Source organism: Aotus nancymaae, unplaced genomic scaffold, assembly GCF_030222135.1.
Source record: "Aotus nancymaae isolate 86718 unplaced genomic scaffold, 86718_ANA_hifiasm-v0.15.2.pri h1tg000008l, whole genome shotgun sequence".
Taxonomy (NCBI): domain Eukaryota; kingdom Metazoa; phylum Chordata; class Mammalia; order Primates; family Aotidae; genus Aotus; species Aotus nancymaae.
This window is the reverse complement of record NW_026988419.1, coordinates 2,080,773-2,108,575: the sequence shown is the minus strand read 5'-3', so window position 1 is coordinate 2,108,575 and position 27,803 is coordinate 2,080,773.

Here is a 27,803-nt window from a genome sequence, read left to right as displayed (position 1 = left end):
CACCCGGCCTCTCGGGGCTCATCCCATCTATTATTCACGGCACAAAATGGATTTTTAATTTGAGAAATGAAATGACTCTCCCAAGTGGCCGGGTGGCAGGGAGGGGGCAGAGGAAGGCTGGAGCCGCTGCAGCCGCCACGGTGCTGACTCAGGTTTGCCTTGGAAATCTCAGGGCCACAGTTGAACTGAGAGACCCCAAAGCCCCAGTACCCCATCACTCTGCCCCAGGCCTCCACTCCTCCCTGCTGCTGTGACCAGGTGGGGTGACAGGGTGCCCATCGGTCCTGCCTGGGCTTCCAGTGAGGCCTGCCTCTGGCCAGGCAGTGGGGTCTCTGTCCCCCACTGACTTTAAGCTTCCTGTGCCTCAAGGCAGCCCTTGGGCTCCCAGGCCTGGCCTCTCACCTTCCCACACTCCCCGGCCCTCCTGGGATGGCTTCCTCCACCGTGTCCAGACCTCCAGCTGAGCTCCTTTGCTAGGCCCTGACCCCGAACTAGGCCCACTCCACCCTGGACTACTGCCTTGGCCTCCACTCTGGACTCCACTCCAGGACCCCTCCTCACCCCTCACAGTGGAGCTCGCACACCTTAGCGTGGCCCACGAGGCAGGTCCTCTTCCCAGCTCTTCTCTTTGTCCCTCTCCGCGTCCCCGCCCCCACACCTCCCTCTTTCCTCTGGTCACTCAGATCTATTTCCATTTCCCAGAATGTGGCTGGCTATCTCCAGCCTCATCCCTCAGGCCTTAGCACTCGCTGTTCTGGCTGCCTGGAACCCCCTTCCTCCCTCCCCTCCTCCAGCCAATCGCCACCCATCCTTCGGGGCCACCTGGGAGTGGCCTCACCCCTCTGATCAGATGCTGCCTCCACAGGCCCTACTCCACTGGATGCATAGGTCTCCCCTACGGCAGCCCCTGTTCTTCACCTCCATGTGACCCACAGCCCCTTCTGGAGCCCAGGATGAGGGACGCATGTGATCACTCATGGAGATGCCCTGCGTGAAGTACCTCTGGGCTCCAGGCCATACACCAGACACAGCACCCAGACAAACCTGCTCAGGCTCTCGGGTCCTGAACCCACCAGATGACAAGAGGAGCTGTTTTTCCACTCTCCCGCACGGCTCACCTCCACTCTGAACCCCGTGGTTCACTTCGTCCTGCCATGCACAGACTCCTCTCTGGGTTGCCTCCCAACCTCTAGAGCAATGCTGTTTTTATACAGGAAACATGTAAATATACTCTCCCAGCCTGGCATACTCACAGCACAGCCTTTGTTCAAGCTGTCCCCCTGCCCAAGTGTTGTGTCCCCTGACCTGTGTCCCCCCTTTAGGTCCATCTCAAGCTTCCAGGAGCCCCCTAACAGCTCCCACCTGAGGAAGGTGCCCAAGGGTGCCTGGCAGGGAGTGATGCATGCCCCACAGTGCCCAGCTCAGAGCCTGGCACATGACCCCAGAGCAGGCGTGTCCAGAGCTTGGGCCAGGCTGAATAGAGCAAGCCCCAGATCCAACCTGGACAGGCTTGTCACAACTGTGGGCAGGACAACCACTGTCACATGCAGAGCGGCTCCCAAGTGCCATGCTGTGCACCAAGCCCTCTAGCTCCTCCACACTGAGCCTTGTGCTGAGTAAGCCCATGAGGGAGCCCTGTCGTTGGCCCCAGTTTACAAAGGAAGAAACTGGGGTGCATGGAAGGAAAGGAAGATGCCCAGGTTCATGCAGCTACTTGGTTTTGAAACAGAGACTTGACCCTCTGTGTGCTGGATTCAGAGTCTCCGGGCCATGCACACTGTGAGCGGGGAGATGGAAGGACAGCTCTGCAGGGGGCAGCAGGGCACTCGGGGACCCAAGTGACAGCAGCTCGGAGCCAGGGGCCCAGCCTGGGACCTCAGGCCCAGGAACTGCATTGGAGATGCCAAGGCTGGCTTTGCCCAGAGACCTCAGGAGGCATCTCAGGGCAGGGCTTGCAGCCGGGACCTTGGCCTCCTTTCCAGATGTCCCCACCTCCATGGGCCCTTCCTGGATTTCCCTATCTGAAGAGGCCAAGCCATTTTCTGTCTGTAGCACTGGGTACATCCTGAACTGCATGTGTCCCCACTTGACGTTATCTTATGACTCGGTATTTTCACAGCAGCCTCTCCTCCTCAGCTCTGCTGGGACACTAGATTTCCCCATTGCCTCATCCTTCCTGCCCAATCTAAGTGGCAAGGCCTTGGCCACAAGGCAGGGAGTCAGGAGTGGGGTTCAGATTTGCAGAGTGAAAGTCGGATGGTGGCGAAGGGGGACAGGAAGGAGGGGGCGGTGGAGAGTCTCCAACCGGGCGGCCTTGAGCGCTGACAAGCAGGCCCCTTGGGCTCCCCATCTGATGGACAGGCCAAGACAGAAGCTCGGCTCCTGCAGCAAGAGCGATGCAAATACGGCTGTGGGGGCTAGGGACACGCCTTCCTGCCAGGGTCTCCATGGTGCATTGCCTGGGAATGCAAGGAGGGGCGAGCCTGGGACAGGCAGGGAAGCCTGAACTGCCTGAAAGACCTTTTCCTTGGCTCACAGGGACCCCTGGGCCTGCAGCCCCTCCCCCAGTACTCCATCATCATTTCAAGTGATTGGAGCTGAAGGGGATCGTTAGCTAATTAAAGCTGAGGCCACTAATTGTCCCTTGTAGGAGAGAGAGCAGGGCTGTGCAGGGGAGGAGACAGAGGGTCTGGGGAGGCAGATATTGGCAGGAGGGGGCTGGGCACAGGGGCCTGGCCCTGGTGGGGCCTCCTTCCAGACTGTGTGTTTGAGGGTCAGGCATTGTCGGAGGCTCCTTCGAGTGGAACTGTGGGATAAAGGACTGGAGAAGTAGATCTGGGCTCTGGTGATTCACCCTGATCCCTGTGAATATCAGTGCCCACCTCTGCCCCACCTCTGCCCACTGCCACCCACTCTGGGGGTGTGGGCTGGCCAGTGCATGGCAGGGGCTCCCACAGACTTCCTCCTCTGTGGTGATGAGAGGTCAGATTGGAGGACAGGCCACTGGGTACAAGTTTCCCCAACTCCTGCGTGGCCCCGAGCGGGAAGCCTGGGTGCCAAGTTTCTGCCTTCCTTTCCACCCGTGGCAGCCTCTTGGGCCTGCCAGGAGTAGCCAGCAGGAAGGTGCATATCCACACGTCACCGGAGAGTGCCAGCCATGCCTGGGGCTGCCCTCAGCCTGGCACCAAGCTCTCCTCTTGGCAAGATGTCCCAGAGCCTGTGACAGAACTACCAAAGAGGGTTATAGTTTGCTGCTGCTGCAAAACAAACGAGCACGAATGCAGCTACTTAGAACGCACGCCCTTCGAGCTCACAGCTCACGTAGTCGGCCGTCCAGGCACGGCGTGCGATTCTCCGCCCATGGCCTCACTGGGCCAAATCAAGGTGTCGGCTGGGGATGCGGCACTCATCTGGGGTTCAGGGGCCTCCTCCAAGTCAGGGTTTGTGGCAGAATTCAGTTCCCTGAAGTGGTAGAATCAAGGTGTCTCCTTTGGGGGTGCTGCTGTCAGCCCCCAGAGGCCCCTCGATTTCCAAAGCCAGCAACGGAGAATCCCTCACTCCAGTGGACTCTTCCACTTACTTCAAATTTCTGTTTTCCTCACATTGACCAGCCAGGGAAACTCTCGCTTTTATTTATTTATTTTTTAAGAGATAGGATCTCTCTGTGTTGTCCAGGCTGGTCTCAAACTCCTGGGCTCAAGCAATCCTCCCAAAGTGCTAGGATTATAGGTGTGAACCACTGCCCTTGGCAAAATGCTGATTTTGAAGGGCCCATGTGTGTAGGTCAGGCTCACTCCAATAATCTCCCTGTCTTAAAGTCATTTGGAACCTTAATCACATCTGCAAAATCCCTTCACAACAGTCCCAGATTTGTGTTCAGTTGAATAATGGTGGGACGTGCATGTGTACACCAGGGGCTGGGAATCTTGGGGCATCTTAGGATTCTGCCTCCCACAGGATGTGGGTCAGAGAGCAAAGACAGTGCTGAGGGCAGAAGTAGCTGACTTCCGGGCCAGGCCCCAGGCAGTAAGTGCTGAGTTACCTCATTCACTCCTCAGGACAAGCCTAGGAGTAGGTGCTACTATTATCCCATTTCACAGAGGAAGAAACTGAGGCCCTGAGAGATTGACTTTTACAGTCAGACAGCTGGTGATTGGCCACGCTGAGAGACTAGGGCACGTGCGATGTGACCCAGCCCTGGCTGTGTTCTGGGGAAGTCATGTACCTGCTCTGGGCCTCTGGGAAATGGATGCTGAGGTCTGTTCCCCATGGACAAGTGGGTCAGACTTGGGGACACATTGCAGGTACTCACCAGGCTAATCTGTGGCCCCACCACAGGTAGTTGGCATCTGTGACACCCAGTGAGCTGCGGTCCCTCCTGTCAGCTGTCCATTCACGGCCAGTCTGACTTTTTTTTTTTTTTGAGACAGAGTCTTGATCTTGTTGCCCCGGCTAGAGTGCAATGGCTTGATCTCGGCTCACTGCAACCTCTGCCTCCCGGGTTCAAGCGATTAACCTGCCTCAGCCTCCCAAGTAGCTGGGATCACAGGAATCCAGTCCGGCTAATTTTTGTACTTTTAGTAGAGACAGGGTTTCACCATGTTGGCCAGGCCAGTCTGGAACTCTTGACCTCAGGTGATCCACCTGCCTCAGCCTCCCAAAGTGCCAGGATTACAGGCGTGAGCCACAGTGCCCGGCGCAGTCTGGCTTCTACAACCCAGTGATGGTGTTCCTTGGCATTGGGGCTGGGAGGCTTCACAGTACAGGAACCCCAAGATTCATGGCCAGGAAACTGCTGCTCCTCCGTGGGGGTTGGCCCCTAGACAACTGAACAGAGGCTTGAAGACCTTTGCCCAGGGGTGGGCGTATGTGTCTGTTGTTGGGGGGGGTCCCTCCTACCCCTAGGGCCTGGCTCTCCCCACTCATCAGGCTGCAGCTCTGGAAGGTAGGGGACTACAGAGGTGTCAGTGGCTGCCTGCTCCCCCTCCCATGAGAAAGGCTGTCAGCCCCCAACAGGCGGCCTATCCCCAGCCCCCACCCCCGCCCCCATGCTTCAGCAGCCTCCCTCAGTAACGGGGCTTAATCATAGCATGCATTAGCTAGGGCCTGCCGCCTGCAATTATCCCTTCAATCAGCCACCCACCACCCGCCACCCCCAGCCTCAGGCCACCCATGGGGACACCTCACCCGCCCTCCCTGCCCCATCCCCAAGTACAGCACAGGTGCCCCAGTCTCTGCAAATGGACAGAGCAGTGACCCCTGGCAGCAGGGGCCTGGGGCGGGGGCAGCCAGCGGACAGAGAGCTACCGCTCAGGGTCACAGGCAATTATTTTAAAAGCCTGTTGCAAGAGAACACGCTGCCTGCTCAGCACAGCCTGCTCATCCTGAGGGCTGCACTGCCCCAGGTTGCTGCCAGGTTCACATGCACACACGGGTGTTCACACATGCCGGCCACACACACAGGGACAGGCATTGCCAGGGCACAGGCGGTGTGGATGGAAAGCCCTGTGGTCCACACACAGACCCCAGAGATGGGGCCCTGGCCATCCTTGAGGTGTGCACAGAAGGAGGCTCCACTTCCCCAAGCAGCCCTTGTCATCTGGGGGTTTTCCCTACAGCCCTTGCACCCTCCCGCCCCCATCCCCAGCAGAGACCACCTCCTGACCTTTGGCTCGCCCACCTCACGCCCGGGGCACACGGACTGGGGCCTGAGCTGAATGGGAGGACTTCTTGTCATATCCAGCCTCACTCTGGGGTTATGGGGAGAGGAGGCGAGAAGGCGGACCTGGCTGGGGTAGTGGAGGAGGGGACCGCTGTTGTGCTGTGATTCTCTCTAATTGCTGTTTTGCTGAGAGGTAATTAAAATCTCTTTTTATTTCACACGTCAGAGCCTTCGCCAGCCTGTGGAGAGGGCACAGGGGGAGGCTGGGGGTGGGGGCAGTGGAGAGCCGGGCATCTGGCACATGGAGGGGTCAGGGAGGTGAAGCATCCGAGCCCAGCCTGGGTCTGGCCCATGACTGTCCCGGGTGCAGCCCAGGCCAGGGTCTATGCAGCCCTTGAGAGCCAATGGCGGCCATGATAATGAAATCAGCAATATCTCCAGGGTACCTCCCAGGGGCAGGTGTTCTGCTGACCGCCCAACCTGCAAAAACACCTTCTGCCAGGTACGATCATGACCCCATGTGTCAGGACAGAGATAAGGTGAGACTTGGGTGGACTACGAAACAGCCAGGTTTTTTTCATCTCTTGCTTGTCAGTGGTGGAACTGGATGTGAACAGATCTGACTCCAAACTCAGAAGCATGCAGCTGCCTGCCCATCCAGCCCACATGACTGCCTTCTCCTGTGGAGCCCACCTGAGGTCCATGGCCCTGCCCTGACCCTCCTCAGAGCCCACAGGATGGGCCACAGCCTTAGGACTCCTGCTCAAGACCCAGGCACCAATCCGTGCCTGCCGTGCTGGACCCCATGGTCACCTGCTGACAGGTCCTTTGGGTCGGGAGAACCGGGACTCACAGCAGCCGCCAGGGCTCGTGGATGCTTCCCAGAGACCTGGGTGGGGCCAGGGGGCCGTGGCCAGACGAGAGCCCAGACCAGTGCCCAGCCAGAGTCAGGCAGGAAGAGGAGAGACCTTGGCCTTCTCCCAGGCTGGCTGGAGGCAGGGGGGTTAACAGCAGGTGGGGGAGGCTCAGGACCCACAGAGAAGCACCTTCGGTTTCACACCCCTGCACCACCGAGCTTCCCATCTGCCTTGCTGTCGTGCTTCACTGGGCCTGAATTGCAGCACCCTGTCCTTGTCATCCTCCCCTATTCTACCACCATCAGCACCGTCACCTTACCCCCTCATCCTTTTCACTGACTTCCTCATCGTCAACACCGCCACCACCACCATCATCATCCCTTTCAACAAAATTTCACCTCCATCATTGCCCTCAGGACTCACACTGGACTGGCACTGTTGCATTTCACTGACTCCTGGCAACACCACCCAAGGGGCAGGTACCATATTATCCTCCCGCTTTGCAAGGTGAGACCACAGCTTACAATGAAGGGGCTTTTCCCAAGTCATGAGCCAGGAAGTGTCAGAGGCAGGGCCTGAACCTAAACTGCTGGACGTCGGAGCCCAGAGTCGTGACCACTATGCCTCAGCACAGTCAGTCCAGCGGTTCTAAGGAATCAAGCTGGGCGGGGGAGGGCAAAGCCCAGAGTCATGACCACTACTCAGCACAGCCAGTCCAGCGGTTCTAAGGAATCAAGCTGGGGGCGAGCAAAGGGGAAGAAGTAGGAGAGAGTCACTTGCCACCTGGACTACTCAGGGAGCAGCAGCATCAGAGGCCGGCCCTCCCCACAGCAGTCTGCGCTCCACCCCTGCTGTGCATGCCTGGCTACCCTGCCGTTGCAGAGAGGGGATGTTAAAAGGGCGATGTGGACTTGAGAAGCTGAATCCTAGTTTTGTCTCCAGACATGGAGGCCGGGTTGCCCCATGTCCCTCAGCATCCCCTCACCTCTGGGCTATGGCTGGCTCTCAGGCGCCCACTCACCTCTCGTGGGGAGATGGCATGTTCGTTCAGGCTGCTATAGAGAACATGATAGGTTGGGTAGCTTTGACAGGAGCGTGTATCCTCACAGTCCTGGGGGCTGGGCGTGTGAGACCAGGGTGCCAGCACAGCCGGCTTCTGCTGGGGCCCTGCTGGTTTGCAGGTGCTGTCCCCTGGTTGTATCCTCCCATGGCAGAGAGCAGAGGGAGGAAGCAAGCTCTCTTCTTAGAAGGGCACATGTCCCATCCTGACGGCTCCACCTTCATGGCCTGATCACCTCCAGGTGCCGTCCCGCTAGGGATTAGGGCTTGAACATAGGAACTGGGGAGACACTATGCAGTCCATAATAGACAGTGGGGCTGGGGCCATGTGGCAGCCCAGCCAGACCTTTGGGTGGTGTCTCAGGACAGGTTATGGCCAAGAGAAGGCTCTTTCCCCAGCCTGCCAGCCTCCCCTGTCCCCAGTCACAGCCCAGGGCATTGGCCTTGAAGTATTGTTCCCTTAGGGCGGGTGGAGTGGGCAGCTGTATCCTAGTCACCAGCCAGGTCCCTATCACCCATCTGGTGTGGGTGCTGGGGTGGGAAATGGGGGGCCTGGGGAACTGCAGAGCAAGAATTGGTTAGGTCAGGTCCTGAAGTCCACTAGCTGGTGCTCACCTCTTACAGGCAGGGATGGGGGCCCGTGCGTGCCAGCAGCTGGGCGGACTGACTCGGAGTTAAGTAGATCTGGGAAGCAAGGAACAGAGGGAGAGAGAAGCAGCGAGGATTGCTGAGCAGCCCCCAGAGGAGAGGCAGGGCTTCCTGGGGCTGCGGGAGTGGGGTAGGGGCTGCCTAGCTGTGTGCAGCAGCCCGGGCCTGGGGGCAGGGAAGGGGCTGGTTCGTCTCTGGGTCCCCAGTGCACAGCGCTGGCACAAGAAGGTACTTCATATGCATGGAAGGAAAGAATGAATGAACACATTCTCAGGATGCAAACTGTCCTGATAGGACACAACACCCAGAGAGGTTCTCCCCATCACTGGAGCAGAAGGATTGAAACCCCAGTCTCTGGAGTCAAATTGCTGTGGATTCAGTCCCATCGCCACCTTCCACTAGCTGTGGACAGGTTACTTAGCCTCTTTAGGCCTCAATTTCTTTGCCCCAAAATAGCGACAGTAATATCTACCTGGGCTAGATTTAAGTGAGATGACTTCCAAATAGGACAGGAGGCTCAGAGACCAGAAGGGCTCGAGCAGGGTCGCTCAGCAGGTGTCAGGGGAGAACTCACCCTCTGCTCTATGATCCCACTGGCCTCTGTGGGGCCCCTTCCCAGATGTCCCAGTGGCCTAAAACACTCCATAAGCCTAGATTCTGAAGTCTCCGCCCTCATCCCTGCCTCCTGGCCCTGCCCAGGAGGGCAGCCACGGAGTGGCCCAGTGTGGGCGGTCCTTGTCCAAGCCCACCCCTCCCGCCAGCCAGAAGCCCTGAGCTTCCCTCCCTGTCCTCCTCCAGGCACTGATCACTTCCCACACCCATCATTTCTCCCCACAAGAAGCAACTGGGCATGGCTGACCCCAACATGATAAACTTCCCCAGCCAGCTGCTCCCGGCAGTGAGAAGCGCCCCCCCCACCCCCGACCCCGGGGCAGGGCCAGGAGGCAGGGATGAGGGCAGAGGCTTCAGAATCTAGGCTCATGGAGTGTTTCAGGCCACTGGGAGTTCTGGGAAGGGGCCCCACGGAGGCCAGTGAGTTGCAGAGCAGAGGGTGAGCTCTCTCCCTGACACCAGCTGAGCGACCCTGCTCAAGCCCCTTTGGTCTCTGAGCCTCCCTTTCCTCATCTGTAACATGGGAATAATAACAGGACCAACCACTCAGGGCTGTCTGGGGTTTATGAGGTGATGCTGTAAACGCCCCAAGTGGTAGCACATCTGGCACACAGCCGGGCCCAGCACCCCCCCACACACGTGCACACACATATATGTGCAGAAACACACACAGGACTGGCTCTGGAGTCCCTTCCCCCTACCCCTGGCACATCTGTGGTGGTGATGCTCTCCACTCTCCCCTCCTGTCAATGTTCCCTGCCAGCTAATGGACCAATTTTTTAGCATTACGGAGATTTGGCCAATTTGGCGGCCTTGACAGAAAGGCGCACAGAGTGAACCACTGCCTGGGGGTGGGGTGGGTGTGGAAGCCAGGGTGGGAGAGGAGGAGGAAGACGGGAAGGAGAGGGGCTGTGGGCTGCTGCCAGCCCAGCCCCTCCTAGTCCAGGCAAGTCAGGGTGGAGCCACTGTGGAGATTACAAAGGTAATTAGTCCTACTTACATGGGCCCCTCCTGTGCACTGGGCCCTGTGCTAAGCACTTTGCATATATTTTCTCTTTTAATCCTCCAGTAACCCTATGAAGCTGGTTCTATTATTTGCTCTATCCTTCCTGGTGTGGAAACTTAGACACAGAAGGCTCAGAGCTTGCCCAAGGTCACAGAACCAGGAGGTGAAGGAGCTGGAATGGAAGCTGAGGCTCGAAGCCAGGCCTCTTAACATTACTGAGCTCTGTTTTTAACTAAAGGCTGAAAATCAGGCCATGACACCCTCCACCTATCCCCTCACCTATCCACCCTCTGCCCCCACACATGCAGTCTCCAGGAGCCTCAGGTGTGTCCCCAGCCTCTCAGGGCTCCAACGGCAGGGGATCCCAATCAGTGACACAGGGTCCTCATTTCCCTCTCGGGCTGAGGATGCTGTCACACCTCAAAGACCCCCAGAGCCAGCACTTTCTCTGCAGGGAGACAGCCGTGGGCCTCACAATTGCTGGACATGGGCAAGATTCCCAGCCCCTGGCTGGGCTGTCCCTTCCTGCCCAGGCTGTCCCTTCCTGCCCAGGCTGTGGACTGGGGTGTCCTGGCTAGCTGTGGCTTTCAGGGTCCCTCCTGGGGTCAGTGCCAGGGTGGATCTGGGCATCAGCTCTGCCCTCCATTAAACATTCAGGGCCCTTCTGGGAGCAAGGAGGCAGATCTGTAAGGGAAGAAGGGGAGGGGGCGGGAGGAGGGTGAGGGGAGGGGAGGCCTGCCACGGGCAGGGGGAGGGGGCTGCAGAGCTCCGTGCATTATGCGATCAGAGAGCACAATATTTCATTGCCGGCAATCGCAGCCAAGACATCAACTACTTGGGGAGAGCAGCCTTAAAAGCCTTTTGATTTTATTTCTTCCACTTTTTTTTTTTTCCTTTCTCTTGCTGGTGTCCTTGACAAGGCTTCCCTTCCCCCTATCCTGCCCCTTCCCCAACCTCAGTGGTAATGCTCCCCGGGGGCGCAGAAACCTGGCTGGGGAGGGGCTGAGGCTAAGGGCTCTGCTTCTCCAGGGCTGAGAAGGCCCCCTGGACCTGCAGCACCCCCAGCCAGATCCAGGTCTGCGTGTGGGCGCGCGTGCGTGCAGGTGTGGCTTGGAGGCTCCTGTGCCCTTGCGTGCATGTGTGTGTCCCTGGGCACCACTGTGTGCACGTCTGAAGTATGTTCCTGCTGACACACACCTGTGTGCGCACAGGCCCCCGTGTGCACACGTGTGTGCATGCTTGGGTATCAATGTACACGCGTGTATGCGTACGTCCTCACCGTGCACGCGCCCACAGAAAGTACCACCGAAGTAAGAGGCGGAAGAGACGGAAGGTGGGGGGAAGGGGAGGTGGGGTGGTGATGGGGGAGGAGGGGGGGGCGGGGAGGCAAAATCAGAGGAGAAAGAAAGGGAAGGCAGAGGAGTGGGCTAGGGGGAGGAGTATCCGTAGGAGTCAGCCCAGTTGGGTCAAACTAAGGACGCAGTGCAGACCCCCGAGGCCCAGAGACACAGGTGTGCGCACAAACACGCACTCTGCGGAAGGCCGGGGCGGGCCGGGCCGCTGCGGGACTCCTGGCCCGGTGCCCTTGACGTCAGCGGCGGGGCCGTGACGTCACCGCACCGCCCCCGCCGCGCTCCCGCCCCCGCCCCCGCGCGCTCAGTCTCCGCTCCTGGCAGGCGACTGGGAATGGCACATCTGTCTTGCCGGGAATTAGTTCATTGAATCAGGCGGCCGGAGCTGCCGCAGCAACCTCGGCCCTGGCCCCCGGAGGGGCCTGGGCAGGCTGCGAGGGGAGGTTCAGGCTGGAGGGCTGCGTGCGGGGACTGGAGGAGGGGACTCACCTGGACTCGGGAGGGGGACTGAGCGATCTCCAAATATAGGTCAATGTCCCGTTCAGCCTCCCTCCCCCAGCACCGTGAGGACCGAGGCCTGGGGCCTGGCGCCCGCTGGGTGGACCTTGGGGGATGGCCGGGGACCCGGTCCCTTCTTTCTGCACCTGCCCCTCGGAGTGGGTCCCCCTCTTCTACCCTCGCTTCCCCCCGAGGGTGCCGAGAAAGGCTGCGAATTCCCGAGCCCGGGGAGGGAGAGGGCGGCTGTTCTCGTCCCCACTTCCCGGGGCTCTTCCCCGACCCTCCGGAGCTTTCCCGCGGCTCGGGGCGAGAAAGCACCTTTTGCCAGGTGCATGAGGAGGAGCCGCAGGCAGTTTGTTCTCGCGGTTTAGGAAGCAGGGAGGTTTCCTCTAGCCTGGCGCTCTGGCTGGGGTCCTCGGGCCCCAACGCCTTCCCGCTGAGCCCGCGGGCCCTGTCCCTGGGTCTCTCTGCGTCCCTTTCCCTCACCTCCATTCCGGTTATCCCTCCCCTCTCTTTCTTTCCTAACCCACGAGAGCACTGGAAAGGTGCTAGGAAGTCAGGCTCCCAGAGCCCCAGCCCTGCCTCTTGTTCCTGCGAGACTGTAGTCAGGGAGCTTAGCCTCCCAGCCCCTTTCATCTGACACTGGGAAGTAATGAAGAGACCCCACCTGGCTGGGAAGTTCAATAATATGTGGAAAGAGCTTAGAATTAGCAGATTCTGGTAGGCTGTACTTTGCAGTTTTACACTGGGGAGGCGGAGCTGCCGCGGGGGTGTGGCTTCTCTAGGAATATCCCTGGGAACTTAAATGATGAAAGTACCACATTGAGGATTGTGATGATGCAAAGGGCGGAAGAGTCTGGTGGGGCTGCCCCGTGGGCCAGACTGGGGTCCTTCGAGATGGGGAGGCTCACTCACACCAGGGATCCACACACCCTAGCTCTGTGACCTTGGACAAATCACTTAGCCTCTCTGAGCCTCCCTCTGCTACTACCAGGGCCCAGCAGTGACCCACTGGGCCTTTCTCATTAATTCCACACCTTTGCCTGGCCCTCCCCTATTTCACCAATTGGCAACTTAATTTTGAATGCTTAATCCATGAACAGTATCAACCCCATTTCACAGACAAGAGAAGGTTCAGAGAAGCAGAGGTTCAGAGAGGTTAAGTGACTTGCCAAAGCCCTCACAGCTACGACATGGCATAGCTGGGATTTGAACCCAGTGCTCCAGCCTCAAATGTCAACTACTCTTTAATACTCTGCCTCGCCTCTGAGGACCACTTAGTTGCTAGGAGACAGCAAGCTGGCGGTTACTATGGGAACTAGGCTGATGTGGGAAGTGGAAAGAGGTGGTGTCCAGGCAGCAATGAGAAGGCTCCAGGTAGGTTCCACGCCCCTCCCCTGCCCCTTCCACGGAGACAACCCTTGGCATTCAGCTCTGGGCTCCAGATGGCAGATGTCCTGATGGGACCTAAGGGAGGGAGGCACAGTGATGGTGAGTTACGCTGGACACTGCCCTTACAAGCCAACAGCCCTGGTGGAGGATGTGGTCTCAAAGACAGGTCTGAGCGGCAAGACAGGCCAGGAGGCCTCCCAATCCTGCTTCCCAGTCATTTGCTGCAGTCACACCTGCCCTGCAGACAGCAGTGCATAGCAGATCCTCTCCTTGTGAAATAAGAAGGGAGTGCAGGACCATGGTGGGGCACAGAGCTATGCCAGAGAGTTCCGGACTGGAGTGAACACCTCAGTTCTCTCACCTTTAAAATCAGGATGGTACCAGCCGCTCTCTTGAAGTGTGTTGAGAAAATTGACAAAGATGCAAAGCACTATGCCTGACACATAGACTTCACTAGCTATGTGACCTTGGATAAGTCACTTATCCTCTCTGAGCCTCTGCAAAATGGGGATATTAATAAGACCTACTTTATAGGGTTGCTGTAAGGATTCAACATGTGAATACAGGTAAAGGGCTTAGAACAGGTCCTACCAGGCTTTAAGGACTATCCACAATGTTTGCTGTTCTGTTTTTGTTTTTGAGTCTCACTCTGTCACCCAGGCTGGAGTGCAGTGGCGCAATCTCGGCTCACTGCAACCTCCACCTTATGGGTTCAAGTGATTTTCCTGCCTCGGCCACCTGAGTAACTGGGATTACAGGAGCATGCCACCATACCCAGCTAATTTTTATATTTTCAGTAGAGACGGTTTTTCACCATGTTGACCAGGCTGGTCTCGAACTCCTGGCCTCAAGTGATCTGCAGCCTTGGCCACCCAAAGTGCTGAGATTACAGGCATGAGCCACCACCCAACTGGCTGTTCTGTTTTTACAGCAGATCTTCCCAGCCCCAGGAGTCCAGGTCACTCTGAACCCGCATCCTTTTCTCTCTCCCAGTCTCAGAGGGAAAGCCTCCTTCTGCCCCTCACCTTTTGCCAGGTGCATGAGGAGGAGCCGAAGTGAGAAACAGGAGCCTCTGACGCCCCAGGCCTCCCCTACTCCAAGGCCTGAGGTCTCTCCAGGCCACACTTCAGGGGCCTGGAGACTGGGCGGCTGGGGCAGCAGGGAGCGAGGAGTGGCGGCGGCCACAACTCCATTTGCTCCTGGCCAGCCTGTCGGTCCCTTAATCTGATCCCTGAGGAGCAGCACAGCGGCTTCTCTCTAGATGACAAACGAGGAGGGGGGAGTCCTGCTCTGCCTGGACTCGGGTGAATAATGGCCTTGCATTAAGATATTAGGTCTGGACGATAAGAAATGTGCCCTCCGCAACACGGCTAGGAAGAGCCCCGAGAGGAAGGGAGGCTTCCTGAGGACCGAGCCGCTGGGAAGGGCCAGGGGAGCTGAGGGATTTCCAGAGAGGGCTTGGGAAGGGGGAGGGCAGGGTGAGGGACACAGAGACAGGCCACAGAGATGCCCAGAAACAGAGACACTGCAGGGAGAGAAGAGAGAGGGTGACAGGGAGAGACCGAGGCTCCCTGAGAGACAGAGAGAGGAGCCGGGTGTCAGAGGGAGACAAAGGCAGAGGCCCAGATGGTGTCGGGGAGGGAAAGGGAAGGACAGGGACAGACTTAGAGGGAGAGGAGCAGGTGGAGGGGAGGCCACGCACTCACACAGGGCAGGGATGTCTCCACTGGGGCCTTCAGACTCCCGCTGGGGGCTGTGTTCCTTTCCCTCCACAGAGGGCCAGGCTGGAGACAGGCCTTCAAGGCTGGCCCCTCGATGTCCCTCTACTCGACCCTGAGCCTCCTGGATGGGGAGGCACTGGCTGGGGGTGGCTGTCCTTCCAGAAGTGGCTCGGGGAAGGTGCTGTGCCTCCAGCCGCAGGGGTAGCACCCTTCCCTGGGCAGCCTGCTTCTGGAGGAGAAGGGTCCTGGCCCCCAGGGAGCGGGGACACAGGGGCCAGCACAGAGGGTGAGCCCCAGCTCCGAGCTCCTGCACTGCTCTGCAAGCCCCAGATCCCCAGGGCCCGAGTTCTGAGCTTCAGGACCGCCTGGGTCAGGGGCCTGTGGAGAAGATGAGCCAGGCCCTGAGCAAGGCGTGGAGACAGTGCAGGGAGCCGCACAGGACAGAGGGGAGTCCTGACAAGCTCCGGGGGCAGCCTGCCTCTCTCGCATGACAGTTCAGCCTCCCTGACTCCCACAGGCCTGGGTGCAAGTCCTAGCTCCATCCCTTTTTGTTCTGTGACCCGGTGCAGGTTGTGGGACACACTGTGGCTCACTCAATGGCCCCCCATGTAAAGGGAGTGATTATGATGACAACCCCTCCTGCATGCAGCTCCTGTGGGGGTCACTGAGTCTGTACCTGCAGGATTCCCAGAGCCAGGCCTGCCACGGCCTAACGGTCCAGTGAACCCCACAAATCATCATCCATCTTACCTCCCTAGGCCCCACCATGTCCATGTCAACAACAGGACACCGAGAACAAGCCCCTGCACTTCCTTTTTCTTCCTCCTTTTTCTTCCTTTCTCCCCAGTGGCTCTTGCCCAGACCTGGGAATCCTGACTCCCCTTGCCGAGCCATCCACCCATCTGTACCTCAGTTTCTGCATCTGCAAAATGGGCACAGTGAGACTCCAGGGACCTGATATGCGTCAGCACCAAATGAGGCCCACAGAAGCCTGGTTCGGATGTCCTCTGCTCTGAGGACCTCGCCACCTCATGTGCATGTATGTCCACATGTGCACACAAATGGGGGAAGGGCTGGGAGCTCCCACAGTGGAGATGCTCAGCCACAACTGTGAGGTCAGGGACCCCCAAATCCAGGCTTAGGGCGCCATGTGCTTGGGAGTAGAAGATTCCCTTCCCCTGCAGCCCTAGCCCCCACGCTGCTCAGCTCACAGAACTGCCTGCTGCAGATGGCCCCCAGCTGGTGTCCCGCTGTGCTGTCGCCCTTGTGAATTGCTTAATAACTTGACCACGGAGGCCTGCAACTTTGGTAGTGGGCCCTGCACCGGGATTGTGCGCGTGGCAAAGCTGCCTGGCGGGTGGCTTGAACAGGAAGGAGGTGATTGGGAAACAGGAAAGGCAGTGTTGAAGAGGGAGTGAGGCAGAGTGGAAAGATCATGGGGAGTCAGGAAAAGCAGAAGCCTCACCTCTCTGCGCCCCAGAAAACTCCGAGGCAGAGACACTGTGCCCTTCTGCTGGGAAGGCTGAGGGAGGAGGCTTGGGCTTGTCACGGGGGGATAGGTACTGGGGCACCCACAGCCGCCGAGACCTTCCTTCACCTGCCCCAAGCTCTCCCCCTGAATTGCCCGGCTTTGACCCCTTGGTTTCCGTTAGCTCCCAGCCCTCATGGGATCCTGGAATTTGGCCCAGGATGGCCCAGGACTTCCTAGTCCTTCTAGGCCTGTGACTCTCAATGAGCACCACCAGGAGGCACCGCCACACCTGCTCACCCAGGTGGGCCCCTCCAGCCTGGCAGGTGGGGAGGAGGGGCTTCTCTGGGTAGAGGCGGGGAGGGTCTTCGGGCCTCAGGCCTCCCGGCTCAGAACCCAGTGGTTCAGCGGGGAACCAACATGTCCCTGCTTATCGCTCCTGGCCCCCCAGCTCTTCTTGCCCTGACCACAGACCCCTGCCCCACTCCACCAACCCACACACACGCCCACAGCCACACCGGGTGAGTGACAGGTGTCACTCAGAGACTCACTCCCCAGCACCACTGCAGCTCCATCCACCATCAGCCTTTCTGATCACGCCTTCAGTCCCCACCCTCCGAGTCCTCCACCTTAGTGTGGGCGCAGGGCCAAGTACCACACCTGCTGCACACCCTCTTCTCTCTGAGCCTCCATCGCTTCCTGAAGGTTCCATGGACCAACTGTTCGCAACATGGTTTGTTCCGACTCATCTGGCACTTCGATTCTCACTGCAGGGTCGTCCCAGGTTGAGGTAAGGCCTGGCATCGCTGTTTATCCCTGAACCAGCTCCCCGCTCCAGCCCCTCCAGTCATGTGCCCTCTGCCCTCCAGAAAGAAACAAAGTCCCTGAAATATCTTTAAATTTTTTTCCTGTAGATAATACACCCATATGATTAAAAAATCAAAGCAATTCAAAGTGCTACTCCCATTCCCAAGCACCTGGTTTCCTCTTCCACCCCATAACCCCGGGGGCTACTATAATTCTGTGTGTAGTCTTCTAAAACTAATTAAAATACTTTCTCACACAAAAACTAGAATGCCATGTACACTGTTCTTCGTTTTTTCACTTAATCTGTCTTGACATTCTTTCCACAGCAGTAGAGTCCTTATTCCTTTTTCATAGCTGTGTAGTATTTCACCTTTCTCTGTCATGCAGACTGGAGTGCAGTGGTGCAATCAGAGCTCACTGCAACTTCAAATTCCTGGGCTCAAGTGATCTTCCCACTTCAGTCTCCCGAGTAGGTCGGATTATAGCTACATGTCACCATGCCCAGCTTCTTTCTTTCTTTATCCATTTATTTATTTATGTATTTATTTTGAGACTGTGTCTTTCTCTTTCACACAGGGTGGAGTGCAGTGGCACGGTCTCGGCCCACTGAAAAGTCTGCCTGCTGGGTTCAGGCAATTCTGGTGCCTCGACCTCCTCAGTAGCTGGGATTACTGGCGTGCAACACCACACCCGGCTAATATTTGTATTTTTAGTAGAGATGAGGTTTCACCACGTTGGCCAGGCTGGTCTTGAACTCCCGACCCCAAGTGATCCACCTGCCTCAGCCTCCCAAATATCTGGGATTACAGGCATGAGCCACCACAGCTGGCCAATGTCCAGCTAATTAAAAGTTTTTTTTTTTTTTTTTTGGCAGATATGAGGATCTTGCCATGTTGCCCAGGCTGGTCTCAAAACTCGTGGCCTCAAGTAGTTCCCACCTCAGCCTCCCAGGATGCCGGGATAAGAGGCATGAGCCACCGTTCCCAGCCTTGAACATAGTTCATTCAACTCAGCCTTTCCTCCATCACTACCTGGGTCACTGCTACTTTTCTTTTTTGCTCTTTCTAACAGTGTCGTGGTGAACATCTTCGTACATCTGTCATTTTGTAACTGTTTTTGTGCCTATCTGTAGGATACAGTGCTCTGAAGTGGGAGTACCAAATAAGAATGCGTGAGGCCAGGCACAATGGCATGACAGTTTGGGAGGCCGAGGCAGGAGGACTGCTGGAGCTCAGGGGTTCAAGACCAGCCTGGGCAACACAGCTAGACCTCTTCTCTACAAAACATTTTAAAAGTTAGCTGGGTATGACAGCACATGTGTGTGGTCCCAGCTACTCAGGAGGCTGAGGCAGGAGGACCACTTGAGCCCAGGAGGTCGAGGCTATAGTAAGCCGTGGCCACACCAGTGCACTCCAGCCTGGGTGACAGAATGAGACCCTGTCTCATTAAGAGAAAATAAAAATTAAAAGGAGAATAAGAGTGTGTGTACTTTGGGTAGGTATTGTGTAGGCAAAGTCAACTTTCATTGTGACTCTTCCACAAGCAATGAACGGGACTGTTTCTCAACAGCCTCAATAAAATCAAACTGTTGAATTTTTGCCATAAATTCACTTGTGTTCAGTGCCCTCTCCCCCAGGAAGCCTGCCCTGACCTCCAGACTACAAGCAAGCCCCATCCCCGCACCCCCAGCACTCAAGGCTTCTCTCACACAGTGCCATGTGCATTTCAGATGACTTACATAGAGTCCTTACTATTAATATTTCTTGAGCATTTGCCTACCACCAGGCTATAAGCTCCATGAGGGAGGAGAATGTGCCCCAGTCCCAGTGCAGCACGGGCATGTCATAGATGCTGAGCACACCTTTGTTGTCTGGGACAGCCCCCAATGTGCCCGTGCTTTGGCTGGGTGGCCTAAGCTGAGCCCCGCAGCAACCTTCTGAGAGAGGCCCTGGTCTTAGCTCCACTGAGCAGATGAGAAGACGGAGGCTCAGAGACAGGAGGTAATTTGCTCAAGGACTCACAGCTGGCAGCTGGGAAATCCTTACCCCTCACCCTCATCCCTCCTCCCAAGACCCAGGCTTGATTTCTTCCCTGCTCTGGTCCTCGAGGTCCCCAATCCCCAGGAGTAGTCAGGCCCAGGTCACCCAGACTAGAGTGCAGTGGTACAATCATTCCGCACCACCTGCAGTGACGCAGAGCCGAGCTGGGGGTCCAGCCTGAGTCCCTAGAGGCCTCGCCAGCCTGCAGGGTCAGGTCTCCTGTGCAGTGGCAGTGGCAGGGACCACAGTGACCTTGGTAGCCATACAGTTGCTATAGCCCTTTCCCAGAGGCCCCGTGGCTGTGCTGGCTTTGTGCCCAACTGTCACTCTGTCCCCGGTAGCTCCTCATGGTGGCTGCCTGCCTCTCTGCCTCCCATTAATCATGTGTGCAGGATTTATTTTCTCCTGCAATTTATTTCAGCAAATGCAATCTGGGTGTGCCCGCAGGTGGGCAGGACGCTCCATTGCTGCCAGAGTCACAGAACCCAGCTTTATTGTCAAGCGGACAGGTGTGATTCACCAGCAAGCACCCCCACCGCAGATGACAGGTCTAGCCAGGCCCTGGGGCAGGAGGCTAAGGACCCCTGGGACTGTTCCCACCCCCCACCTCACTGTGAACTTCAAAGTCCCATAGGTCTGGGAGTCCAGCTTGCCCCGCTCTCTTTACTGGGGTTTCGCTGCCCCTACCAATGCTAGCTGGCTAAAGGGGCATAGGGGGAGATTAGCCCCTCTGTCCTCGGCCTAAAATGGGCAGGCAGAGTTCTTTTCCGAAGATCCAGGTGGTGGCTCTTTCCCCAGTTTCCTGACCTGGGGAAGGGGGAGGTTCTTCCTCCGGAGCCCCCTCCTCCCCAGCAGGACTGGGCAGCCCAGCCCTAATTCCCATGACAGTCACGGAGGGAAACAATCGCTAATGCAAACCGTGCCGCCCCCATCATCACACCACACACACACCCTCCTCTCCGGGGCTCCCGTTCATTCCTTAGTCACCCCGTGGCCCTCTCCATAGGCCGCCAAGTGTGGCCCCCTGGGGCTACGGAAAATGACATGGCTTTCGGGCCAGGACAGGAGCAGGTGGCTGCGCAGTCATGATTCAGGTCCTGAGTCATTCTGCTCCCAGTTATCTGCCCACTCACAGGCCTTGGAAGTAGAAAGCGAAAGAGCTGCGGGCAGGGGTGGGCAGGGGCCCTCACCCGGCCTGGCCCTCACCAAGCCCTTTGCACTCTCACCACCAGCCCTGCAGTGTTTCCCGGGGCCCAGACCCTAGCCTGCGGGCACCTGCTTCCTTCCTAAGTATGCCCCAGGTTCATCCTAAGGCCCGCCCCCAGCTTGCCCCGCCTGGCCAGGCTGCCTCTAAGGCTGCAGATAATTTCTCCTGTCGCAAAGCCATTACCCTGCAAATGGGCTGGCTCCAGCATGTGTGTGTGTGTGTGTGTGTTCCTGTGTGTGTGCATGCGCACGTGTGTGCACGGGAGGGGTGGCTGCGGCAGCCAAAGCACCTTGTTTATGCCTCGCTCACCGCTGTAATTGCCTCGGGGGATTTATTGGCTTTGTAAGCTCTCCCTGCACCCTCCATGGCCTCCACCTGGCCCTGGGTGATGAGGCTGGAGCTCTGGGCAGGGGGCCGGACACGCCCAGCCTGAGGGTAGGTGAGGCATTGCGGAGGGCCCCCGACCTGTGTACCCACCCCTTCTTGCTCCATACCTGCTGGCTGGACACAGAAGGAGAGAGTAGCTGGGGCACCCCCACAAGGCCTCTCCAACCTCAGGGGCTCTGAGGAGGTTGCCAGTCTTGGGGTGCAAAATAGCTGCAGAAGGGACACTGGAGGCACTTTGGTGGCAGCCATGTCTCTGGTTTCTCTTCCCTTTAGGTCCCTGGTCTCCCATCGTCTGCAGGTCCCAACCCCATTCCTAGGTGTCTTCCCAGCTGTTCTGCGCCACCCCCTCCTGCCTCACACAGCTGAGTCCCCCTCGAGGGGAGACAAAGCCTTTGCCCAATCCTTTAATCAGTTTCAAGAACCTTTGACCTTTGAGTGGATACCTCAGCAAACCCCTGCAGGGTTCGCAGTCAGAAGGCCCCTGTGGACTCCCGAGGCTAGGCTGGACAGAGGTGGAGGATGTGACCTCTGGCACCAGGCAGAACAGCCTTCCATCTCTTCTCCAGTGCCTAGCAGCGTGGTCTCAGCTGCATCCATCAACTTCTCTGAGCCTCGGTGGCCTCATCTGTAAAATGGATCTGACAACACCTGCCTCAAACAGTTATTGTGAAGATTTGATACATTGTAATACATCAAACTACATGAAATTCCCTTTACTCAACCAGCTTTTGACATTCATAAATACGTATTCGGTGAATACTGCATCAATAAACTCTGTCTCGTTGACAGGATTTCCACCTGGTGCTGTACTGTTCCTTTTCACTCTTGATGTTTCATGTCTGTATAAATGCTACCTGCTGATTTTAAAGAAATCAGCAGGTAGCTGATGTTCAAACAACATTGAAACACTACCTGTGTTCAAACAACACAGGAAAGCCCAGAGAAGAAAGTAAAAAGCAAACCACAATAAAAATCAGTCTCATTTTCAAAAATTAGGCCGTCATTAATAAATAACCACCATTTCCAGAAATTCTTTTTGCATCGATACAGATAAAGGTTTAGAGAGATACATTGCTAGAAACTTGCTGTAAGAGGGATTCTATCGAAAATTTTAATATGACTTTTTAAATCTAATTTGAGTTTATGTCGGCAGCAGTAAATGACTGGAAGTAACCATGAAGAGAACCAGACGACTCCAGAAAACGTCTCTACATCAGAGAGATAGGGTTTTCTAAAAAGATATCTAAGGCCAGGAGCAGTGGCTCAAGTGTGTAATTCCAGCACTCTGGGAGGGTGAGGTGGGCAGATCACTCGAGATCAGGAGTTCGAGACCAGCCTGGCGAACATGATGAAACTCCATCTCAACCAAAAATACAAAATTAGCCATGCGTGGTGGCACATGCCTGTAGTCCCAGCTACTCAGGAGGCTGAGGCATGATGGGAGGCAGAGTTTGCAGTCAGCCCAGATCATGCCACCAAACTCCAGCCTGGGTGACAAGAGTGAAACTCCATCTCAAAAAAAAAAAAAAATTATCTAAGTTAACAAAAAGATTTGAAAGCAATAGCAGTGGGAAATATTGATCAGGGAGAGTCTACTATGTAGGAGGAGGGGAAATGTGAACAGTGACATAGAAATTGAAGGGGTTGAACTAGCAAATGTCAAAGAAACACAGCCATCAGCCAGATTTTAAAAAGGGAAAGAAAACTTACGGAGATCACAGGAAAAAAATAGACAAAAGACAAAAAAAGAAGAACAGGAGAGGAAACAAGCAGAAGTGTGAAATGGTTTCATTCTTTTGTCACAGGATTGAACAGTGGTCTTCAGTGGCATCAGTGGTGGCCCAAAATATTGTGAGGAGAGCACAGGGAGGTGGCAGCGGGGGGCGGGGGTCTCACGTTCTACTGAAAGCCCTGGTTCCAGGTTCCAGGATCACTCCATTCTCAGAGATCCATGGAGCCTGCAGGAGCCCCAGCTTCAGCAGTGCCCCCTCCCAGGCCAGACAGCACCCCTGCCTTTCTGGGGCCCTCTTAAAGTCAAGTACAGGCCACACATGGTGGCTCATGCCTATAATCCCAACACTCTGGGAGGCTGAAGCAGGAGGATCGCTTGAACCTAGGAGTTCAAGACCAGCGTGGGTGATATAGCAACAACCCACCTCAAAGAAAAAGAGCCAAATTCAGCCCATGGGGGATAGGGAAGATCAGAACACAAAGCAAAGCTGATGAGCTGAAAGAGACATGCAATCAGTGAGGAAGTTCCCATGGGTGAGGCAAGCCCCTACTCAGACATGCTGGGGTCAGGCTACACACAACCTGGGGTGCCCCTTCCCCTTCTGCAGTTTCGCGTCCCATCCTCTCCCATTCTCTGAGCTCCCACAGCACCCTTGCTGTCTCTCAAGCTCAGGCCCTCCCTGCCCTCTCTTATGTTCGTGTAGGGAAACAGCATCCATCGATCCTGACACATTTACAAAGTGCTGACCTAGAGCAATGACCACAATCCCTGGCAGCCCTCTGCAGGAGGTCTAACTGCATCAGCTCCTTTAATCCCCTCAATGAGATGGGGCTTACTCACCCATTTCCCAGGTGAGGACGTGGGGTTAAGAGAGGAGAACGAGGGAGAAGCCCTTGTTTCTGAGGGCTGCTGTTACACGTTATTACACAGTAGGTGGCTTCAGACAACAGAAATTTATTCTTTCACAGTTTTGGAGGTGATAAGTCTAAAAACAAGGTGTAAGTAGGGCCCTATTCGCTCTCTTTTTTTTTTGTTTTGAGATGGAGTCTCGCTTTGTCATCAGGCTGGAGTGCAGTGGCGCGATCTCAGCTCACTGCAACCTCTGCCTCCTGGGTTCAAGCGATTCTCCTGCCTCAGCCTCCCAAGTAGCTGAGACTACAGGCATGAGCCACCATGCCTAATGTTTGTATTTTTTTTTTTTTCTTTGTAGCGATGGGGTTTCACCATATTGGCCAGGATGGTCTCTATCTCTTGACCTCGGGATCCACCGGCCTCAGCCTCCCAAAGTGCTGGGATTACAGGCATGAGCCGCCTCGCCTGGCCGAGGGCCCTGCTCTCTCGAAGGCTCTCCAGGAGGATCTGTCCCACGCCTTCTCGTAACTCTGGTTATTGCTAGCTGTCCTCGGTCTCGCCAGCTTGAAATGCATCCCTCCAGTCTCCACCTCTGTTGCCACGTGACATCCACCTGTGTGTCTCTGTCTCCGTGTGTCTTCTTGTAAGGACACCAGTCGTACCGGATGAAGGGCTCACTCAACTCCGGTGTGACCTCATTAGTAACCAGCTATGACCACAGCCACCCTATTTCTGAACAGGGTCATAGTCTCAAGTACCGGGAGTTGAACTTCCGAGTGTTTTTTTAGGGACACGATTCCACCCATAACAGGAAGCAATTCACCCAAAGTGACATAGAGGTACAATCGAATCTCCACGCCAAGCTCTGAATAATGGTCTCATGCCAAGAAGACCCTACTTCAACCTCCCCTCACACCTCCATGTGCCAGCCACACTGTGGTCAGCAGAGCTGGCCTAGCGGCAGGCCCCACCCTCCCACCTAGGGACACTGCCCCAAAGGCAGCCTGCTCAGCTATTGCTTCCACCCCACTTTTTTTATTTGTCTTGAGACCATGTCTTGCTCTGTCTCCCATGCTGCAGTGGCGTGGCACATTCTCAGCTCACTGCAACCTCTACGCCCAAGCTCAAGTGATCCTCCCACCTCAGCCTCCCGAGGAGCTGGGACCACAGGCACACATGCGCATGCCCAGCTAATGTTTGTATTTCTTTTCTTTCTTTTCTTTTTTTTTTGTAGAGACGGGGTTTAACCATGTGGCCCAGGCTCCTCCTGTGCTTCTGTGCACTTCACTGGAGTGGCCTAGGAGGTCAGGGGCGTTTGGAAAGGAGGGAAGGACGAGCCCTCCATGACACGGGGGTCCTCAGGGGCTTGGAAGAGGAAGGTCCCTCCCCAGAGGACAACTGCAGAGATGCTGCATCATCGGCACGTGCCCTTCCGGGTGCCAAGTCTCTCCTTTCCACTTCCAGAGGCCCAGCTCCTCCCACCCCATTCCTCCTCTGAGGAGGCTTCAGGGCCGACTCAAGTCACCTGCCACCAGCCTGCTGGGGTTTTCCAGAGATAACAGTGACAAGGTCCAAGGTTCTTTCCCTGCCTCTTCCTGAAGTGGGAAGGCTGGGGCCAAGGCTTGCCTCTGCCTGTGAGAAGGATGGAGGTGAACAGCTGTGGCCTCGGAGGACACCCAGGGGTGAAGAGAGGACCTGCAAGTGACAGAGCAAGGAAGAGACGTGGGAGGCTGGAGGGGAGCAGCAAGGGAGGAAGAGGAGAACCAGGGACTTTCCTGCTCACCTCTGCATCTCTCCAACAACCTGGAGTGTCACCAGACCCCGTCCAAAAGGAGGAGAAAGAGGGAGAGCCTGGGACAGCAGGGTGGGGGTGAGCTCTGCGCCTTCTGGCCTTCTGAGACCTGGGACTGGACAGGCCAGGTGCGGCCATGAGAGCAAGGGCGGCAGAGCATGGACAGGGAGCTGGCGGGGGAGGGGAGGCCCCAGCAGTGTTTGGGGCAGCTTGAGATTGAAGTGCCAGGAGGCAAGAGATACAGCCCTGGAGCAGGGGAGGGGTCTGTGCTGATGTGTTTTTTTTGGCTGGGGAAGGGATGAAGTCTCGCTGTGTCGCCTGGGCTGGAGTGTAGTCACATGATCTCGGCGTACTGCAACCTCCGCCTCCCGGGTTCAAGCGATTCTCCTGCCTCAGCCTTCCGAGTAGCTGGAGTTACAGGTGCCCATTACCAAGTAGGCTAATTTTTGTATTTTTAGTAGAGACGGGGTTTCACCATGTTGGCCAGGCTGGTCTCGAACTCCTGAAATCAAGTGATCCGCCCGCCTCGGCCTCCCAGGGTGCTGGGATTACAGGCTTGAGCCACCATGCCTGGCCTTCAGGGCTGATCTTTCATTCTTTTAGCACATGAGTGTGTCAGACTCTGGTCTAGATGCTGGGACAGCACGGAGCCAGACTGACAAGTCCTGCCCTCCAACTGGGCACTGAAATGCGAGCCTGTCCCTCTTACCAGCTTCCTTGATTCCTAATCAAGGAATTCAAATTCCATGATTCCTCCTGTCCTTTCCAGCTTGGTTGGGGAAGCGAGGGAAGATGCTGTGCTGTACCAAAGCCCCCTCCCCTGTCCTGTGTTCCTATTCACTCAGGGAAGGGGCCATAGAGGATGGCATGGATTCCGGCAGGTCCCTGGCATCAAGCTGCTCACTGGGAAGAGGTCTGGGGCCAACTGCTGGTGCCTCTTAACTGGACTATGGGAGACTGAGCCCCTTATAACAGACAAGAACCCCCTTCAACATCCTGTAACATAGGAATAAATGCTCTAAAGAAAATACAAGTCCACGCCAGGTGCAGTGGCTCACGCCTATAATCCCAGCACTTTGGGAGCCTGAGATGGGCAGATCGCTTGAGCCCTGGAGTTCCAGACCAGCCTGGGCAACATTGGGAGACCCCGTCTCTACAAAAAATGTAAAAATTAGCTGGCGTGGTGGTGCATGCCTGTGGTCCCCGCTATTCAGGAGGCTGAGGCGGGAAGATTGCTTGAGCTGAGGAAGTCAAAGCTGCGGTGAGCAGTGATTTGCACCATTGCACTCCAGCGTGGGTGACCAAGTGAGACCCTGCCTCAAATGTAAAGAAAGAAAGAAAGAAAAATAAAGAAAATAGAAGAGAGTTATGTTATGGTGAATGTGACTGCAGGGATAGAGGCCTGGAAGTCATCTCTTCATTTTCTGATGGGGGAAGCAGACAGGGAGAGAGTACACACTTAAACAATAATCGCCAAGTAATTTCATGAGTGAGATTTTGATGTGGTTTCTAAGAGGTGACCTGTGGGAATGGACATTATTGAGCCAGACTTGGGGGTGGGTCCATACAGAAGAGAGGAGAGGGCTCGGGACCCAGCTGCGGGCACAAGAACTGGAGAACAGGAGAACGGGATTGAGCAGAATGCAGTCCATGCTGAAAGGTCCCTCCATTTTCTTTGGCATTGGCTGGCTTCTCACCCTGCCTCCCACCTGAAGACCAGAGGCAGGAGGGAGCCCCAGAGGCTCTGTGTGGGCTTGCTGTGGCCTGGCCTTGGTGGCTTGGCAAGAATGGGCAGGACGCACCTTCCTGGAGGAATTCCCTAGGGGAGCTGCCTGGGGGGCTGGCTCCATCCCCTTATCCCCTCAGCTTGGATGCCGTCATCTGCAGGGCAGAGGCTCTGTCGACTCTGTGGCGCCTCCATCCAGAGGCCGGTGAGACTTTCCCACCCACCTTCTCTGTTCCTGGGTCCCCTGCCTTGGTTGCTGTTACTGGGAACCACAGGTGATCTTCCTTTGGACACTTTCTCTGTTTATACTGAAATTCAAGCTGTGCTGAGCTAATGACCTGTCCACCAAGATATTGGAGGTCATGGATAACTGTAAGATTAACAGATACTTTCGTGAATAGAGTCCTTTCCAACTTCGCCAAATTCACTCACTATAATCATCCACAGATAGTATTTTTGGGGCATTCCTGAAGCCGCAGTATTGTCATGAGGTGAGGTGGTAACTGAGGGGAAAGGGGTCCTTCGCCTGGTGTGCTGGCGACTGTGGAACAGCTGGCTCTCTGAGGGGAAAGAGCCCTGGGTCATAGCATTTGCTAATAAATATTCCCATCAGTTCACCTCCCATGAATTGGGGAGCCTGGGCAGCACAGGAGGGCACTACTCTGCCCCACGTGGTAACTCCATCCTAGGAGAGCTGTGTGGCCCTGCCCACAAGACTCCAGAAGACTCCAGAAGAATCCCCACTGCTAGAGCAGGGTCATGGAACAATGCCAGACAGGCAGAGCGGGCACCGTGCAGGGCCAGGGGGTCTGGGAGAGCGTCAGAAGCTGCTAGGGCCTGTCCTCCCGGAACTGGGCCACTGTGGGCCTTTCATCTCCTGCCTCCCTTTCTGCGCCATTCCTGCGGCTGCCTGCCTCTGCCCCTTCCCACCCCACCACCCCCAGTGCGGCAATTACGGCGCTAATTAGGCTGCTTTGATCATCTTT